This window comes from Corvus hawaiiensis, chromosome Z (genome assembly GCF_020740725.1).
Source record: "Corvus hawaiiensis isolate bCorHaw1 chromosome Z, bCorHaw1.pri.cur, whole genome shotgun sequence".
Taxonomy (NCBI): Eukaryota; Metazoa; Chordata; class Aves; order Passeriformes; family Corvidae; genus Corvus; species Corvus hawaiiensis.
Window position 1 is genome coordinate 75,379,089 of NC_063255.1, and position 19,420 is coordinate 75,398,508.

Sequence of the window (19,420 nt, forward strand, 5' to 3'; positions counted from 1 at the left end):
CTCCCCTGGCCCAGCCTGAGGCCGTTCCCTCTCCTCCTGTCCCTGTTCCCTGGGAGCAGAGCCCGACCCCCCCGGCTGCCCCCTCCTGTCAGGGACTTGTGCAGAGCCACAAGGTCCCCCCTGAGCCTCCTTTGCTCCAGCCTGAGCCCCTTTCCCAGCTCCCTCAGCCGCTCCTGCTGCTTCAGACCCTTCCCCAGCTCTGTTTTCTTCTCTGGATTCACTCCAGCACCTCAATGTCCTTCTTGAAATGAGTGGCGCAGACACCGTACTTGTAAGTTGTTCCACAAGTTTATTAATACACACTCGCGGGTTTATAGCACGTAAGTTCCGCCAGTGCAGTTTCCATAGAATCATAGAATATAAAGGGCCATCTAGTCCCAACCCCTTTGTCATGGGCAGGGACGCCTCCCGCTAAACCAGGTTGCTCAAGGTTTCTTTATCCAGCCTGTCCTTGAACACCACCAGGGTTGGGGCATCCACAACCTCCCTGGGCAATCTGTTCCAGTGTCTCACCATCCTCACAGTAAAGAGTTTTTTCCCGATATCCAACCTAAATCTCCCCTCTTTCAGTTTTTACCCATCGCTCCTTGTCCTATCACTACAGTTCCCGATGAAGTGTCCCTCTCTGGCTTCCTGCAGGCTCCTTCAGATACCAGAACCTTCTCTCCTCCAAGCTGAACAGCCCCAACTTTCTCAACCTGACTTCACAGAGAAGGCGTTCCTGATGAAATTGGTGGCCTCCTCTGGACTTGCTCCAGCAGTTCCATGTCCTTCTCCTGTTGGGCACCCCAGAGCTGGATGCAGCACTGCAGGTGAGGGTCTCACAAGAGAAGAGAGGCAGAATCACCTCCTTTGACCTACTGCCCATGCTGCTTTGGATGTAGCCCAGGATTTGCTTGGCTTTCTGGGCTGTGAGTGCATGCTGCTGGCTCACAGTGAGTTTAGTACTTTGTAGTTTAGTGTTTGAGCAGTTGATGCATACATTTGATGGGTTATTAACCTGTGCTTGCCCTGGTGCTCCTTAGGTAATAAAGGAGGAATGCTGCTACAAATAAACTTTAAAGTTGAGCCAGCTGTGTTGGTGAAAGAGACCCTTTCCCCTGCACCTCATAACCCCTTTCATCATCAGGTGTGGAATCTCCTTGTAGCCTCTTCCATCTGCAGGCGTAGGATCTCCTAGGGCATTTTCTTTGTAACCCAGGCTGTCTTTCCGCAAAAAGGGGACGCTGATGTCAGGCTGACTTAACACTGTATTGCAATTAAACTCCAAATTTCCTAGTATTGTGTAATGGCCAGAGAATTTCTAGTCTGCCACATTGCCAGCTTGATGTTTGTAATAAGAACCATCTTCTAACTCATTTTTACAATACGTTGGCTTCCTCACCATTTCCTCCCAGCAGCACAGCAGAGCAGGGGCCAGCAGACTGCAGTGCCAGGCAGAGGGAAAGCGGGAGACCCCTTTCCCTGCAGGAGTGAGGGAGTGGGGACGTGTTACACGTACACACAGGGCTGGAGGTGCTGCCTCTGCCAGCGTCCTGCTCATGCTCTGACACACAGCTGCCAGACAGCCAGAGCCTCCTGCAGCTTTCACAACTAAAAAGAAACCGCTGACTGTTGCTAGTAGGAATCTGGCATTCTTGACACCACAGAATAACTTGCTTGCTCTGCGTGGAGAGCCATTAAGGGGAAAAAAAAAAGAGAGAAAATATCACTTGCTATTTTTTGCTTGGATGGTTACAACTTAAAATATGCTGCTTGTTCACTTCCATTATTGCCTGATACCAAATCTAACTCCATACTTTGAAGATAAAAGGGATTTTTTTTTCAACTTTTCATTCAGCAGTCCAGATACGTAGGTGCTGAGCTTCACATGCAAACTAAAGTACCTCATGCTGAGGGTTTGTGTCAGTTTCACTACTCTTTTCTGCTCAGAATGTGTTAAACTACTCATTCTGACTTCTGTGTGGTTAGTGTGAAGCAGTTCTGCCTAGTTCAGGGTTAATTTGCACAGTGGCTGTGTAGCTCTGCTTGCAAAAAGCCCCTGAATAACTGGGAATCAACTCCAGAGGCTGTGAATGGCTTCGCATGAAGTTTTTTTCTGACCATTTATTTGAATTTTGAAATAGAATGAGAAAAAAAAAAGAAGCTGTGATTTTTTTTTTTCCCCCCTCTGAGTGGTTCAGGAATTTATGACAATTCATTGTATGGGGAATAGGATAAATAAATTCTTGGCATTTCCTCTAGCTCAGCCCATTCAGCTCCATAAAATCTGGCAGTGCTTGACTCTCCAGTTCTTTCTTGCAGTTGCAGAATTGAGGGCCAGAGTTTTTCCCCCAGAGTACTCTCATAATTTAGTTTCATAATGCTTCTCCTTGACAGCCAGTGCTTGGTGGTTTTTTTCATTCTGTGTCTGAAGTATTTTGGGTAATCGCCCTGTGTTCAGACTGGAGCACCACAGTTAGCTAACTTTATTTACGACAGTTTATATGCTGACTCAGTGAGCATACAAACTTCTCCTATGCAAAGAGAAAAAACTTGGATTGATTTGAGAGAGATGTGAAATGAAGCCCAGGACTTAGAAAGATACTTTGGTGGCAAATGCATACACTGATTACTTTTGGATTCCCACTTCCAAGTAACTTGATCTCCCTGGTGCTCTTCATCCAGCTTTGTGCTGCCGTGGCTTTGCCCTCCTCAGCTCTTTTTGGTTGTCCATGATTCCCCAGAAACTGCTCTGTACCTATACCTGTTCAGAGCTGTGAGCACACCCCTGGGTTCAAGGACCCTCATTGTTACAGAACCTGTTGTAACAATATCAATGTGCACGTCTGCATGTTGTCACCTCAGGCGATGTGTGTGTCACCTCTCCAGCCCCAGAAGTCCCTGTTGCATGATACTGCAGTTTGTCTACTTATCTTGGGAAAAGTTTCCATGGTTTTCAACGGCAAACACTGAGGCAAATACTCAAGTCAGTGCCCTCGGTAAGACAATTCAACCTCTGCACTAACATGCAGTGAGTACACACACCCTCTTTGTTACCTGGGTCATCCCACTGTCTTAGATACCTGTATGTAATTAAGGCTTCCTGTCATTATCATCATTGCCATAATTTTTACAGGTCCTACCCAGATTCTAGGACTGACAGCAGATAAAGAATATGAAGGTGACTCTCACCCCAAAGAACCGTTTAGGGAAGCAAGGGCTGAAATGTGCTGTACCAGTTTGGCCAAATTTAGAAATATATCCTCTGAGAGAAGGCACAGCCACCCCTCCCCCACCAGGTTCGGGAAAAATAAATTTTCCTCAAAGGAAAGTGAAAGACATAAAAACTATTTATTTAACAAACACATGGGAAAAGGAAAATAATGCTAAATAATAAAATCTCTCTCTGTGGAGAAAAAACCTGGGAAAGTGTCAGAGTCCTCCCTTTGGTCTCCTCGGAGCTGGGGCTTGGCCCAGGGCCAGGCCCTCTGTGCCCGGTGGAAAGTCCTCCTGATGTGCTCTGATATTGAAGCAGTCCAGCAGAAAAGGGAGAAAATCCAAAATTCGCGGGAAGAAAAAAAAAAGAATTCAACTCTCAGTCTCTCTCCGGAGAAAAGAAACTGAACAACTGGCCAAAAGCTGACCCGGGAGCAGCAAGCCAGGTGCTGCCTCCCTCCCCTGCTGCAGCTGGGGAAAAAAAAGTCGCTATCTCTGTGTGACCTTGAACAAGCTGCAAACTGCTTTGAAAAAGTTTTGCTCAGTTTTTCCTTCTCCCTCTCAGACTCAGTTTAGAGGCACAGAAAGGCACAAAGTTAATTTCTGGGCGTAGGGCAGCGATATGAGATACACATCATAAAGTCACGCCAAGACAGTGCTTACAAGAAAACAGCACATTCTGTTTCAGACCTTTCGAGGTAGGTGCAAGCTTTTCAAAACCAAGAGAGCAGCAGCAGAAATGGCCTGAGCAAGGCCCTTAAGGTGTAGAAAGGAACCTGTTTTGGCTGTGTTGAACTGGGAGGAGGCATGCAGAGGGCAGTACTCCAGGCGGATGCTTATCAGTCTGGATAATAGCAGTAATGGAAGGAAGAGGCAAGCTTTTGAGCTCGTTGTGGTGGTTAGGAAGAATTGTTACACAAGTAGATGTGTAGAAGAGTTCCAGAAGGGCAGCGCAGCCTGGAAGGGTTTGGGGTCAAATGGAGCACATGCTGGTAATGGAGAGGTGAGAGAAGATAGCACCATCACTGACAGGCAGTAAAATGACCTTACCCTTAGTGAAAGGCAGCATTTTGCACTTAGTTCACAATAAGTGACCTATCCCTGAAAAATGCTTCAAAAGCAGGCTTTTCCCACTGGCTGCTGACATGAAATAGGCATGAGTATTAGGGTGAGATTTTCCATTGAGTTGACTGGTCTCTGCTGTTCCACATGTCTCTGTGCAGATCTCCCACTGGCTTTCTCTGTATCACAAATTAGTTGAGAGCGCCAGTGGACCTTTTGTGAAGGATGAGCCAACTGCAAGCACATCTCTGGAGCAGGTGAACCTCTACTTAGATTCCAGCTTGCAGTAACTCATACAGTGTAAATTAATTCACCCTTAATCTTATTCTGCATGCACTCAGGAGCTTTATCTGCCTCCTGTTGGTAGCATTGTCTCTTTCAGTACAGAAATAATTTGGGGGCTTACTTGCCCCCAAACTGCTACCACACTTCCTCAGTCATCCTCATTTTTTGTGCAGGACTAGCAATGAAGCAGCTTCACACTGTTTGTCACGATAGTAAAGAGCAGCTGTGCAGGTTAATCAGCTAATTAGACAGTGAGGTATTAGGCAGAGACCATGGAGGCAGTGGTTGCATGCAGCAAGGTGGTTGTAACCACTTCGACCACTACCAGCTGCAGGAAGAAGGGGGTCTGTATCTTACTTGTCTTTGGATTTATCAGTGATCTTTCATGTCTGCATGCTATGTGGTCTGAAAATAAAAGCTCATCAAAAGGGGCTGGATCCTTTGGACTTGGAGAAATCTCACTCTGAAGCAGTGGTACTGCCTTGGATGAGGGAAATCATTGGGTGCGTTTTCAGCAGCACGCTCAGAAGCATGGAAATTCCCTTCGGAGTTCCCATCAGCCCTTGGACACCATGGATGTTAGCACTGGAGTCTGAACCTACAGTTCAGTTTTGTTGCACACACTGACAAAAAGTTAGTATGAGATCAAAATGAAACCCAATCTCTATTGATAAAAGTGACTAAAATTTCTTTTATGCAGGGTTCACACTTTAGGTCTTTTATTTTGAGAGTGATTGCTTTTCTGTTGTTAATTTTTTTAGCCTGATTGACACTCAAACAGCTGCCAAGAATACTTGGAATTCACTATAAAATAACAGCGTGGCAAGTGCATTAGACTATCATCTTGACAGGCTTATATATTTATAATGCTAATTATGTGGGTGTAGTAATTGTATTAGGAATATCTAGATATTTTCCATCAGTAAAATCAGTACCGAGTATGGGGAAACCCACAAAAGATTTCTCAGCTGACTCTAATCTGCAAATTTTCCTTAAACATATAATAAATGTTCTCATTCAGTTGCAAAACCTTTTACTGCTATTTATTTCCTCTATACAGAGATTTAGGAGCAGCAACTATAGTAAGTACATGAACTTCCTAATTTGAGATCCCTCTTAATTTATTTCATACCATTTATTAAGGAAGTAAGGGTCAAGGGGTGGGGAGGGGAATCTCAGTCCAGGGAGTGTCTGCAAGGCATGCTGCCTCCAGGAGCTATTCCTGGAGCATTGCTGCTGACAGTTCAGCTTCACAACAGCACTGGGCTTGCACTTGGAATCTAACCCCTTCATGTATCATTTCGTTTGTTTGTTTATAGGCTCCCTTGCCATCATATCAGTGTCATTTTGCAACTGTAGGAAATGGGGTTTGCCGAGTAAGGCTAAATGGGACTTGAAGTTAAATACCAGGCTGGTAGTGCTTCTTGCCCCAAGTATTTCAGAGGAGAGGTCATCTTCCAGGCTTGTAACAGCCATGGCTAGTGACTCTGGAAGGTTATCCCAACAGTGTCAATGCCCTTAACATACTATTGATTGGAATCAAACTCTTCAAATCTTTGTGTGCAGAAACTACTTGTCAGCTAGGAGAGGGAGGTATTGAATTCTGTGTGCTTCAAGAGAGTTTATCTAGAAATGAAAAAATCTTTTTGCCCATGAAAAGTTTCCTTATTCAATCACTGGTTTCTTTGGAGTGCCAGACAGCTGGAAGGGAAGGGAATAAAAATGATTGGGGTTGGACAAACACCTCTGAAGACAGTTATCTGATGCCTGTGTCTGCAAGCAGGAAGGGCTGCTCTGGCTCTAGGAGGGTTTTACAGTGTTTCAGAGTGCAGACTCTTTGCCAGCTATTCTAATATTTAGGCTTTGTTTGAGCTTCTGTCCTGTCTGTGTCCCTGCCTGTCCTGTAATAACAAGGACAAACGGGAGCCGGAAGCTGTACATTGTCCTCCTGTGGTTCTGCAGAGCTGCTGTGGAAAGGCCAGGCATCTGAATATTCCAGAGCAAGGCCAATAATTGCATGAACCATTAGAATGGTGAACAGTGCAGCCAGCCAGGGCAGCCCATTGCTATTGACAGTTGTCACAGGGTAAGTCTTCCCAACTTCAGGAACAGTTGCAGAACGGATTGCTGAGTGCTCTATAAAAAGCTTCTAGGAAAATGACGTCAGGAATCGTCAGCAATTAATCTAGAACATCGATTCCAAGAATAATATTCATCTGAAAAATAGCGAATCAAATCCTACAGGTCTAACTAGGCCTACTATGAATAAATTAGATCAGTTTATTTTTGTATGAGTCATTAATCATATTCCAGTCATCACTGTGGTTATCTGAAAGTATTTTAATTTAATCAAAATGCAGTTAAAACTCATATAAACAAATTTGTTCTAAGTTGTACAGCCACACACACAGACCAGTCTTTTCCAGTGTGGTGTGAGGAATTAAACACCAAAACAGATAAAGATCAAACAGAGACCCAACTATGGATTTTTGCATTACTTGATTTTGAGCATGCACTTTCCAACACTTTGCTTTCTTTAGTGAATGCCAGATAAAAGAGAACAATACGCTGTTCTCTGAAGCTTTTGTCACGGTGTTCATAGCTTGTACAGGCCATCTGCTGTGGAGTAATGTAGCTGCTACAGTACATTGCTCTCCTAGCATATGTGTAACCTAACAGCTGGGGAGTGTGAGCCCTCTGGATTCAACAGGAATTCACTTGGATGTGTAGTTACTCTGTCTACATCAAGCCTTGTGTAAAACAATACCAACTCCTAGGTCACAGAGCACAAAAGTAGTTGGCACAGATATGAGTAGCTTCTACCCTAAACTTTTACTTGGGGGAAAAGAATGAATTCTGGAATGAATTCAGACCCTGATGCTCAGAGCTGTGTCCAGCCAGACTTTGAAAGCCTCTAAAGATCCCACAGCCTCCTCTGGCTCCTGCTATAGTGCATAATTATTCTCATTTTTCCCCCTTCTAATCATATGCTGAACCTCTCTACTTTCTGTTGATGTCACTGTCTCTTGCCCTCCTGCCAGGGAGTGTGCTTCACTGGGAAGACATTGGCCCCATCTGCTTGATCTCATCCCCAGAGGCACAAGGTGCCCTAAACCATTGACCCAGCCCCAACCCCAGACCCTCTTCTCAGATTATTTCAGTCACACAGTTCCAGTGGCCTCCCCTGAGCCCTTCTGGTTTGTCAGTTCTGCCTGGGACCCCAAACAGGACACAGTGCCCGAATGAAGCCTGATGGGTGCTGAGCAGAGGGGATCACCCTTGCCCACCTCCCTGCACCCTGGATAGGAGAGAAAATAGGCACAAGACTGTGGAGCCCAATGAGATAAATCCCAGAGTCCTGAGGGAGTTGGCTGATGTTGCCAAGCCACCCTCCATCACACCTGAAAAGTCATGGCAGTCAAGGGAATTCCCTGGTGCTTGGAAAAAAAGGAAGCATCACTCCTATTTTTAAAACAAGGAGAGAGACACAGGGAGCTACAGACCAGTGAGCCTCACCTCTGTGCCTGGGAAGATCATGGAGCAGATCCTTATAGAAGCAACATGGAAGACAGGGAGGTATTCCCAGATATCCAGCATGGCTTCACTAAGGGAAAATTGTCCCTGCCCATCTGGTGGCCTTCTGTGATGGAATGACTGCAATGGTCAGCAAGGGAAGATCGACTGATGTCATCTACCTGGAGTCCTGAAAGGGCTTTGGAGAGACATGGATTTGAAGGGTGGAGGGTTCAGTGGATGAGGAGTTGGCTGGATGGACATAGCCAGAGAGTTGTGGTCAATGGCTCCATGTCCAGCTGCAGGCTGGTGATGAGTGGTGTCCCTCAGGGCTGTGTCCTGGCACTGGCCTCTTCAGTACCTGCACAGTGACAGGGGCAGGGAGAGCAGGGCCACCCTCAGCAGGTTTGCAGCTGACACAGAGCTGAGGGTGCAGTGGCACACCTGAGGGATGGGACCATCCAGGGGCACCTGGACAAGCTCTAGAAGGGGACCCAGAGAACCCAAAGAGTTTCAACAAGTCCAAGTGCAAGGTGCCTCACCTGGGGCAATCCCAGACATAGCACAGACTGGGAGAAGAATTCACTGAGAGCAGCCCTTGGGGGTTCTTCTGGTGGATATAAAGGTGGACATGAGCCAGTGGTGTGGGCTGGCAGCCCACAAGGCCAACTACACCCTGGGCTGCACCAAAAGCAGTGGGGGCAACATGTCAAGAGAAGTGATTCTTCCCCTATACCCTGTCCTCATGAGACCCCACCTGGAGAGCTGCATCCAGGTCTGGATTGAGCAGCACAGGAAAGATGTGGACCTGTTAGAGCTGGTCCAGAGGAGGCCACAAAGATGCTCAGAGGGCTAGAGCACCTCTGCTAAGGAGAGACAGGCTGAGAGAATTGAGGTTGTTCCGTCTGGAGAAGTGAAGGGAAACCTCAGAACACCTTCAAGTAGATAAGGGGCTCCAAGAGACCTGGAGAGAGATTTTTTACAAGGGCATGTAGTGATAAAAGAAGGTGAAATAGCTTTAAGATGAAAAAGGGCAGGTGTCAGGAGGAAAATCTTAACTCAGAGGATAGTGAGGCCCTGACCAGAGAAGCTGTGAGTGCCCCGTACCTGGAAGAGTTCAAGGCCAGGCTGTATGGGGCCCAGAGCAACCTGATCTAGTGGATGACATGCCTGCTTTTGGGGATGGAGGGGAGGGATGGAACAAGATTATCTTAGGTCTCTTCCAACCCAAACCTTTCCAAGATTCTATGAAAATCTCTGTAACCACTGGTGGGAGGAATCATGGGAACCTGGAGGGCTGGCTAGAAGGGCTGAGATGTGGGGAAGGCCTGTGGGACTTTGTGCTGAAGCCTCCCAATGAACCCTCTTTGCCTCATGTGCCTGGAGTTGTCTGCCCAAGCCAGAGTGACCTGATGGAGCACTAGGAATCATAGAATCATTAGGTGCCTTCTAGGTGCATGTAAAATTGTCAGGGACCTCCCTCAGGCTCCACAGGCTTTTCAAAGATGGCAGAAAGTGGCCTCACAACTGTCATCACCCACCTCACTCAACCCCCTTCAGACAAACCCCTCTCAGGTCAGTGGAATTGGATAAAACAAGATTTTCTAGGAGACCCCTGAGCTGAATGTCCTCTGCTCCTGGAATTCCCCCACTTCTTCATCCCTGCCTTTGGGCTACAACACCTGGGAACAGTGTCAGTGGAAACTGAGAGGAAGAAGACACAAAGTACCATGTTTGCCTGCATTTGCTGTCAGCGTACCACTCAACCCATTTGTCATAATTTCCTTACCTGATTTACTTCTTACATAGCAGCAGAAGCACTTCTTGAACCCCGGTTTAGCTTTGATTTCCCTGATCACACCTCTGCAGAAATAATAATATAATCTCTGTCATAACCTCTCCTAACTCCCACCATGCTTATACATCTTTTGGTTTTTTCGCATTTTTCTACCATGAGTTTTCTTTTTAGCCAAGCCAGCCCCCTAAAATATCTGTTGTGTTTTATCCTTGAGCATCAGCATGGACTTTTCTTTTGAGCTCCTTTGCCCTTCAAACCCCACAAGAGCTGCCTCCCATAAGAGCTGCCTCACACCTACCTCTTTCCTGAGTAAGCCGCAGCTTTTTGTCGTGAGGTTTAGGGCTATTGGCCTTCCTACTCCCCAGCCTGGCCCAGGATCTGGACCTTCCCTGTGTCTGGATCATTACAGTTATACCTTGACCAGTTCTTCCTTATTTTTAGGTAGCACATCCAGACCAGCGTCATCCAAGCTGGTACATCTAACACCTGTGTTATCCCTGACATCCTCCAGAAATCGCCCTAGTGGCCTTTCCCTTGCAACAGGTGCCAGGGAGGATGAATTCCACCAGGAGAACCAATTCTGGGAAGCAGAAACTCAACCGTGGCAGGAACGCTGTAGTTCTGTGCCCACACACTGTGATCTAGCTCAAGTGTAGAATGCAGGAATATAAGACAGGCCCAGCAGGTCAAATATGAATCCCTATTTCCTAGAAATATCTTAAAACATAATAAAACCAAGCATTTTGTTGGTTTTGTGTTGTTGTTTGGTTCAGGGTATTTTACTCTATGACTCTTGCAATTAATTATCATGAGTCAGAAACTGCCTCTCCTGAACCTGAATGTCTTCCTGTCTCCTATATAATGTGTTTGGGATCAGTTTAAACCTGTTTGGTCTTGGACCAGCATGGCCACTCATGTTTTTCAGCATTTATTTGTATTCATGTACAGAAATTGTGCTACTCTTGGCTTGTATTTTTTGAGACTAAATATGCCAAACTTCTCTAATTTTGCCTCCTTTTCCCCGAATATTTTAGCTGTCATTCTCTGCAATTGTTTTGAATTGGTTTAGTCTTTCTTGGACTTGAGCTGGAGCCTACGCAGCATCTCACTCGTATGGTTTGTGCTTCTGGATCTTGCTTTGCACCTGCCCTGTGGAAGCACTTGGCTTTCTCACAGCTCTGTCTTCTTGGTGACATGTAGATACATTTAGGACACAGTTACACACACTTGCCTGTCTCTTTCAGCAGTTTTCAACTGCTGATCTCACAGAAATTCTTTCTGTTGTGCCAGAGGGTTTGGAGTCTATGCTGCATATATTTTTATACTTTCTTCCAGTTTCCAGAGGCACATCTTTTTACATGTGGACAGAGCCTGCAGACTTTGAGCTAATACACTTGAGTTTCTGCAAGGTGTTTTCACATTTTGCAACACTGTCATTAAAGGAAACTCACAGTCAGTTCCCAGAGAATTCCTCAAAGATCTTACTCCTGAACTAAGATCCTCTCTCTCCATGTGTTCTTCCTACTCTTCCTGAAGTCAGCTCCTTACCTGCTGTACCTTGATGGCACTGATCCCTGTTCATGCCAGCGTTGCTAATTTTTCTAAGATGACCTTAAGTTAAGTGGATAATATTTCTTCAGTGCAAAGGGCATCAGCAGCACACCCAGTATTTTTTGATGGCTTTTGGTACTCAAGACTATTTTTATGTTTTGGATTGCTTCAGATGACTTGGGCTGAATGATGCTGTTGTGCCTAGACACTCCCAAACACCCAAGCAGATACACACACACACATCCCTGTTCTGTACTTCCCTTGTGCATTGTCAATGTCATCTTTTACGAAGGCATCCACAGATATTTGCGCACAACTGCCACAGCAAGTGCTTGAATGCTGATGGGGCAGCAGGCTCACTAGGAAGCACTGCCTTGATTCATTGGGTGTCTGAGAAGTGTGGTGGGTGCTATCTTTAAGAGAGATCTGCACAGATTCTTAGTTGGCTGCAGTACACATTCCAGTTGAGCACTAATTACCAGACAAATTTCAAGGTTCAGCAAACAATTGAGCTAGTGCAGATGGAATAATTACAGAGTTGTGAAAGGCTGAAATGTAAAACAGACTAACAGATTGTTCCCTCTACCTGTCAACTTTGGTGAGGGAAAAAGTTCAGCTTCTGGGTAGTGGCAGTGTCATAGCTCAAAGGGGCCTTCCCTCTCTCCCAAAGGCCAGAGCCATGCTCCAGATTGCATGTACACTGCAGTGTCACATCTTCAGTTAGTAGATTGTGTGTTTCTGATACCCAGCTTATCACCTGGACTTGTGGGCTCAGGCTGCACACACCAGGTCCCTGCAAAATACCGTGTCCAAGGATGCTGTTACCAAACAGTACTGCTGAGTGTCTCAAGTCCAACTGGTCAGTTCATAATTAGAGTTGGATCCCTCCTGAATCTCTCAGGGAAAGCCTTTTCTAGTGCTAACTGAGCCAGGGATATGTTACCTTTAATTGATACGCCCTTTTCCATTTCAGCTCTTCTGTCTCTGTCTGCACTGTAGTGAGGGATTGCAGTACACAAGAGGGTACCAGGTTTGGCTCTGGTTTCCCATGGTTACCAGTGAAATCAAATATGAATAAAAGAGAGGGCTGATTTCCTTGGGATTTAGTAGCATGTTTTTTCCTTTTTACTCCCAACTAACTGAAAGCTTTTCTTCTTTTCTTCTCCTGCAGTTTCCAACTGCAAGTTTAGGAAGTGGTTCAGAGGAGTGGGTAGGATGCCTGACTGGGGGTAAAGAGGTCTGCCTGCTAATCCTGCCCAAAGTAAACGATCAGCTAATGGTTTGATTTTAGCTGTATGTGGCTCAATCCTCTCCCATTGGGAGGACTCTGCAAAGTGCAATGACTTGAAAATTAGCTTCACAATATTTTTTTTTTAAATTAAATGAAAGAGGAAATTAAATTACTGCCAGTGAGAACAAGAAGTAGCAGTCATTCACTAATTGTTTGTCAGAAAACAGGTTCAGTGAAGGGGAAAATCAAATTTGATCGGTATTGCTGGGTTTGTCTTCATACTTTCTTGGCTAAATGCTGTTTTCTGAGATCAAGGAGAGGACCAAACAACAGCAATTCTGTTTCAGGATTTATGCAGAGTTCACTTGCATGTCAGGTTACAAATATTGGTAGTTACAGTGACACTTCATTTCTACTACAATTGTCACATACAAATAAGATTATTAGAAGTGCAAGAGGCCTGAAAGGGATAATTTGCTTGAGGTAAGAACTTCAAAAGCTAAGCATAAAGTCATTCAACTCGAGCATAAAGGGCAAACATCAGATCAGGCAAAGCAGGCAGACTTTAACCAACCTTTGGTGAGACCCAATGGAGAGGTCATGCTGTCCAAGTTAATTGGCACTGAGGAGAGAAATTATAGAGTTATCAGGATTACTCATTCTCCTGATCACTGCTGTTGCATGGCTGCTGTAAGAGAAAAGACTGAAAGGACCCTGCTCCCATCGATGTGCACACTTAGAAAAAGGAGCAGAAGAGAAGTAATGGGGAAAACAGAAAGAAGCTAGCTGTGGAGCAATACTAATACATGTTCAGCAGCACTTCACACTGAGAGGCAGCAGACTCAAATATCCACAACCCTCAGCAGGGTGCTGCTTTTTATAAAAGATGAGGCTTTCCTGTTTCCAGCTGAAGCACCAGAGACAGGCAGCTCATGTGAATGTTTTTCCATGTACACATGCCACCCAATGCAATCAAGATGCATTAAACCTCTTCTACCTGCTGGGAACAGGACAGAGCATGTGTCCTGTGCATGGAAACCCAAGTGATTTTAACCCCAACTGTTCAGCACAGCAGCTATGCACAATTGCTGCAGCTGGTTGCCATGGTTCAAGCAATTCTGGGATCTCATCAGGGATTTCCAGTGTTGCAGAAGACACTCTTAATACCCTGCTGGAGAAAAAAGACAGGGCAAAGGACCCTCCAAAACAGCAGAAAGCTCCACAGATAAGACTGCAGTGGAGATTAATTGGCTTAGCCGGAAGATTCATGTCTGCGTTCCCCAAGGAAAACAATTATAAAAGCCAATGTTGTTCACCCCTACAACAGGCATTTAATTGTAATATGATAAGTGCTGGTTTTTCCAATATACACATATTGACTGTATTGGGTTGGGAAAAACAGTTAGCTCATGCCTTAGCATGTATTTCTCAAATATCTGCTGCTTCAGGTGGTAGATTCCCAAATCTTACTGCTTGCTTACTGTACTGCCTCATTTTTCTCTGCCAAGCGACATTGCCATTTGCTCTCTGAAGTGGAAGTGTCTCAGAAGCCTTACTGTTTTGTGAATGTCACAGAATTTGTCAGTGTGAAAGTCCAAACTTGCACATCTGGAGTCCAGCAAAATAGACTAGAAATCTCACTTTTGTGGGCCTTCAAAGGACAAAAAGTCTTTTGAATCTTTTATCCCTGGAGTTTTATTTGTCAGTCATCTGTGGTTTACAACTAAGATGTAAATCTTAGACCATCTGTACTCACAGGTTTTTTGTAGCTTTTTTCTCACGTCTCTCATCTTTGAAGTGTAAGTGCTCTTGTTTAAAGATAGACTCCTGTCCTAACTTTAGGACCCAAGCAGAAAAGTTACTGTCTTGAAAGGAATCTTGCTGGGGAAACTTTTTTAAAAGCTGCGAAGTTGGTGCCCACTTCCCTCTTTCTTGAAATAGTTATTCCCTCTTTGCACAGAGTTGAGCTGTCAGTTTACTGTTTTACATCCTTCTTTTATCCTTCTTTTTTTTCCATTCCTTGGAGAGCTGCCCAGTCCCAAGAAATTTTTGTTGGGTTTTGTTTTTTTTTTTCTAATTCTGCTGTCACTTTGTGAGGAACCGGCGGTTGCGCGGACAGCTCATGCTGAGTTTTCCATGTGGGAATGGAAAAGCGCTGCGTGGATGTGTCGGGATCACTGCACTCTTTTTACCCAGCCAGCAGATGGCATCGAAGCTCCAGAAACGTCTGCCCGTCACCGCTCCCTCCGACCCTGCTCGGGTTCCTTTTGGCTTCGACGACGGGATTATTTTAGCAGGCTTCCACTTAGCCTGCAGTTAACTTTAAAAAACCTCATTACAGTGGTAGATGTACACATTTTTTAAGGTTGGTGATCCTTCTTCTGAAGCTTAACATCCTGGGAATTTAACTTTTCTCCTTCAGGATACTTATAGGAAACTTAAGAATTTCTCTTATAATGTTTGAGGATTCATTTTATTTCTTATTTTAAGTCTGATTTCTCAAGTTCATTTTTTAGACTAGTATCTGTACTCCAGATATATGCAGAAGTTTGGCTTTTATGAATGCTGACATGGGTAAAACAGCAGATGTTAATCGAATTTGTTGAAGTTATATTATTTCTAAATCATATTGCTTCCTGATGTTAGATTTCAGAGTTTATGTGTAGCATTCAATAACTTATGAATATTCAGTGAAAAACTACTGCTTACATGTCTTAAAAAAACTAACACAAAAACCTGTTGTGACTATATAATAAGTTCAGTTGCAAAGTTGACTCTGATTTCTATACTTTGTTAGGAGAAAGAAATTTGTAATTATCACTTCACCTCTTATGAAAAGTAAAGTATAACCCATTTGCTCTTTCATTTCCAGCATGGCAAAAGACAGCTGACTGTCTGTGTCTAATCCCACACACACTAGTCTTCATTGAAAGCATCTTGTGCCAGTTTCTTTCCTAGGAAATACTTTTTATAGGTGCAAAGAGAACAAGAAAAAATATTAAATTAGTAGGTTTTTTCCTGGTTGTTTTTTTTTCTTTTTAACAAAACCATTTTAACACTGTCAATAACATATTAAATTACACATGATGGCGGAGTCCAAATAATTCTTTCAGTTCAAGGGAAATTATGTATGATAGAATATTTTTCTTCAGAAATCCAGAAAATAGTCCTTTAGAGGAAAAAAAGAAAGTATTGAGCCATTTATCTGATTAAAGTATTTATGGATTATTGTTTCTCATCCCTCATCTATGCTACTTGTGGTACTCGAGTATCTTTTGTGTCTCCCTGATATGAACAATAAAATAGATAAGTTTAAAAAGTGAAGTCCATTTGGCCTTAAATAAGGTAGGAAGCTAACCTTTTTTGAACATGGGATTCCTCCTGACTTTCATAATCATGGATTGCTCGAGAGGTACCTAGACACTGGACAAGTAATTTTTGCCTGTTGCCAGTTTATCCATTATAAATTCAGTTATATTTATATTGGGAAAACATCAACATCAGGATCAACAACTTTTTATGTCCCTCAGTGCCATGGATTCTGTGATAAATGTATTTGTTAAGGATTTCTTGAAGTGTTACTCAGATTTTAGGTGGTGGTTATACACAACATTCAGGTGTCTTCCTCTGTGATTGTTTTCCATATCATTAAAAATTACATCTCGTATTAATTCTAGTTCTATTATTATTGATTTTACTCTTACAAACTATTCTAATTCTCTATTCTTAGTTCTGTTTCACTGAGGTTATCCATGCTGGTTAACAATAGTTTTTTCAGATATGTAATATGACAGAATTTATCACATTCTTAATAAATAAATAATATGTTGGTTGCCAGGAATACTCATTTAATGCATATCTGCATGGTGGCACACTTGCATAACATTCCCAAGAAGACAAATAATACTCCTTCTTGAACGATGCTCCAAAATATTTAATTTTATTTAACTATTCAGTTAATGGACATAATAATTTAATTGATACCACACCGTTGAGGTAAAAAAAAAAAGACATTACTTCTGTAGAAAACATAATGTGAAATGCTGCTTGTTAAATACTGAATAAGTAGTGAGAACTGCCAGGTTAAGTGATCATGTGGCTGACTCAGTAGTCTGCTACCAGAAGCCAAAGTTTGTTCTCAGAAAAGAAGCAGATGTGAAAAAGGAGGAACGGCAGGTGGGGGGAATCTGTCTGAACCAGGTTTTGGTTCAGGCTGCTGGGCAAGGTCTCACTACTTGCATTCACTGCCAGTGGCCTGTGATCTGTATGAAACCTTAGAGCTCCAAGTGCTGTGTGACCCTGGCTGGGCAGCTCCTCACCCTCCCACACACTGCTTTTCCAGGACATGGTTTTCACCAGCTGAGAATGGTCAGAGAGCTCCATCTGAGCCCCCAGTGCTGCTGCAGTACAAATAACAAAGAGTTGTCTGTTGTTCCAGCAGAATTCCTGCTCAGATGAATCTCCCCAGAAGTTGGATGTTTTAGGAAATGGAGGGTGGTAATACTCAGATTGCAAGTTCTGCTGGCAGGAGAAAAAATTGAGTTTGTGAGTACATTTTATCTGCAGGCTCTTTCTCTGCTATTATCAAAGTCAGTGAAATGGTAGGGAGGGTCAAACAGAGGTGAGGATCACTTGTACTGGTGTCCTCAGCTTCTTTCTTTGTCGTGGAGGCAGTGCAGTAGGACTGGAGCTGTGCTTAGGATGCAAGGTTCATTCAGCTTTCATTGTCCCTCTGCCCACTGCACAGAGTAAATGACAATTACAAGGACTTCTCTCTTCCTTCAGCCAGTACCTTTGGTTCATAATTCTGTTCCTCCCTAATTGTCTGTGAAAAGGATCTTTTTCTCATGTTTTGAAGCCTCAGGTACTCACCCACAGCCATAAATTTGTCTTAGGCCTGTCTTAAGTATGAATGATCAGCTCTCAGAAGCACCCTTCTGATTCTTCATTTCTCAACCTCAGCTTATTAGAGAAATGGTGTACAGACTCACAGCAAATCCTGCATGGGCAGGACAGGCTCTCTTCTCATGCCTTTTTGCAAGAAAACCACCCCCAGTGGTTTCATCTGCTTATCAGCAGCTCACTCAAGTGGCACATGCCAGCTGCTGTCCATCCTCCAGCAAATCCAGTATTTGCTGGGAAAAACAGCACAGTGCTGCACCATCCACCCACCTTTCTGTGCCACTTGGAAGGCAAAGGAGCTCAGGAGTAGTGGAATATTTTCAGTTTCAAGGCATAAAATTGGCCTACACCATCAGGAAAAGGAACAGTCATAACAAGAAAACATCCTGGTTAAACAGTGACTTACTGAAGGAGCCCCAACACAAAAGAAGGATATGAGAGAGATGGAAAACGTAAGAATACCACAAAGAAATACAGAAATTGTGCTCCTGCATGCAGAGAGGTAGTTAGGAAAGGAAAAATTCAGCCAGAGCTCAAATTGGCAAATGATGTGAAACATAGCAAATAAAAGCCTGTTATTGCTCTGTTACAGAGTGGAAGCACGAAGAAGCTGCAGGTGTGATGCTGAATGGGGATGGAAGGTTAATTAAAAATGTCCACAGAAAAGCCAGGAGTACTCATTGGCCTCTTCACATCAGTCATCATGGGTGCGATCAGATCCCAGGTCTCTACACTGAAATGTGGAAGTTCATTTAAGGACCATCTCCACAAACTGGACAGCTATAGATACCTTCCTCAGTTTCAAGGGGAAAAAAAGAATCACCATGAGAGTAGTTAGCCATGGGAGCCAGGAAAGAGGTGGACTTTTCTTGATGAAAGTATTCAAGACACAGTTTGACAGAAAATGGAGATCTAATCTAGGGCACTGCTTTCCATGGAAGTTTGAAGTCCCCTTTGAATCTGGACCTTTATGTAATTTTTATGGTCATGTCTGGTTTCTGCAGAAGAAATACAGGGAAAAATAAGTAGTCTGATTATAAACATGTTGTACATTTCATGTGGTGACTTTAATAAACGCTTGTACTTTGCTCATCTCTTCAGCTTAAACTTTATTTCACTTTTTCTTGCATCTCTGCCTGTGCAGTCCCCTCTGAACTAAAGATCACAGAAGTTGCTGTGGAGAGAGAGGTTTGATTCCCCAAAACACTGAAATTTTTATTCTGAATTATTTGCTCATAATGTTCAAGCTTTGGCTTCTGTCATTAGCTCTTAACCTCTGTTTAAGGGTCAGTGGAAAAACACTTTTCCTTAATGATAAAACTTTGTTGTAATTTCTGGTATTTGCAGTTACTCACCAGGTTGTGCCTTACAGAGTGAGATATGATAACTTCTTCACAGCTCCCACTTGAATAATTTCCACTTTGTTGCTCTGTTGTTTTGGTACACCCGTCTCTGCTTTTTGGAAAGCTTTTGTGCTGCCTCACAGAAAGGAGACATGCTTTTGTACCTCCATTCCAGGAAATTCTGTCCTCAAAACTATCCCTCAAACATTTTGGCAGGTCTCCTGATTTTTGAGGTAAGTCTTAGTGAGGAACATCTGAATTTCCACCCTGCACCAGAATGGTATCCAACTAAGTTTTTCCAGGAGTGAATAATGTTTACTTCTTTAAGGTGTCCTGGAGCCTCTTAGGGCTTCACCAGACAGCAGTGCTGTGATTACCTCCCGAAGAGAAAGAGGCTGTGCTGTCACTAACCTGAAAATACTCACCCAAATATTGTCTTTTGAGTTCCAATGGGCTGAGTCAACACTACTATGATTTCATGCTCTGTCTCTTGGGCACTCCACAGCCTTTGTGGCTGGGATTTCACAGGTCAGCCTC

The 19,420-nt window shown here is 43.8% G+C and overlaps 1 long non-coding RNA gene across 1 annotated transcript; it reads left to right on the forward strand.

Moving 5' to 3' along the window:
- Window positions 1-172: 172 nt before the first annotated feature.
- LOC125319382 lies at window positions 173-19,031 on the forward strand. Its single transcript, XR_007200698.1, has 3 exons — window positions 173-271; window positions 640-812; window positions 18,133-19,031. It is a non-coding gene; the product is annotated as an uncharacterized LOC125319382 (long non-coding RNA).
- The last annotated feature ends 389 nt before the right edge of the window (window positions 19,032-19,420 follow it).